Raw genomic sequence first — 1,452 nt, forward strand, 5'->3', positions numbered from 1 at the left:
ACAGAGGCAGAGCAGCCTCAAACAGACTGTCAATCTACAGCCGGAAGCCTGAGGAGGGTTGGGCGGTTGGAGGGGCGGTAAGAGATCAACCGAAACATATAAGCATAACCAATGGACATAAGCATAACCAATGGACATAAGACACTGGGGGGTGAGAGGTTGGGGGATTGTCAAGGGGGAAAAAAAGGAGACATATGTAATACTCTTTCTAATACTTTAAGCTTTAAAAAAAATATTGAAACCATTTGTCCTAAGAACAGGAACAAGACAGGGATGTCTGCTTTCACCATTCTTATTCAATGTAATACTAGAAGTCCAAGCCACAGTGAACAGACAAGAAGAAATAAATAAAAGGCATCCAAATTGGAAAGGAAGAAATAAAACTCTCCTTATTCATGGATGACATGATATTGTACATAGAAAACACTAAAGACTCCACCCTCAAAAAACCTACTAGATTTAATAAGTGCATTTGGCAATGTAACAGGATACAAAATCAACACCCACTATTTGATGACTTTTTCTTATACCAACTAGAGGCCTCGTGCATGAAATTCATGCACTCAGGAGGGTCCATCAGCCTGGCCTGCTCCCTCTTGCAGTCTGGGAGCCCGCAGGGGATGTCAAACTGATGGCTCCCACCACCACCGCTGCACTCACCAGCTGTTAGCCCGACTCAGGGCTTCTGGCTGAGTGGCGGTCCCCCTGTGGGAGTGCACTGACCACCAGGGGGCAGATCCTGCATTGAGAATCTGCCCCCTGGTGGTCAGTGTTCGTCATAGCAACTGGTCATTCCACTGTTTGGTCGATTTGCATATTAGCCTTTTATTATATAGGATAATGAATTCTTAGAAAGAGAAACGAAACAAACAATCCCATGTACAATTGCAACAACAAAAATGAAGATACTTAGGAATAAACTTAACCATGGAGGCCAAACATCTGTTCTTAGAAAACTATAAGATGTTGAAAAAAGAGATAGAAGAAGATACAAACAAGTGGAAGAATATACCATGTTCATGAATTGGTAGAATCAACATCATTAAAATGTCCATACTACTCAAGGCAACCTACAGATTCAATCCCTATTAAAATACCAACAGCATATTTCATAGACCTAGAACAAATACTCCAAAAATTATTATGGAACCAAAAAAGACCCAGGTAGCTGCAGCAATCTTGAGAAAGAAAAACAAAGTTGGAGGAATCACAATACCAGATTTCAAGTTATACTATAAAACCACCTAATCAAAACAGCCTGGTACTGGTGCAAGAACAGGCATATAGATCAATGGAACAGAGCAGAGAGCCCAGAAATCAACCCAAGCCATTACACTCAATTAATATTTGACAAAGAAGGAAATAGCATACAATGTAGTTAAGACAATAAATAGTGTTGGGAAAATTGGACAAATACATGCAAAAAAATAAAACTAGACCACCAACTTACAG

This window comes from Myotis davidii, unplaced genomic scaffold (assembly GCF_000327345.1).
Source record: "Myotis davidii unplaced genomic scaffold, ASM32734v1 scaffold992, whole genome shotgun sequence".
NCBI classification, from domain to species: Eukaryota; Metazoa; Chordata; class Mammalia; order Chiroptera; family Vespertilionidae; genus Myotis; species Myotis davidii.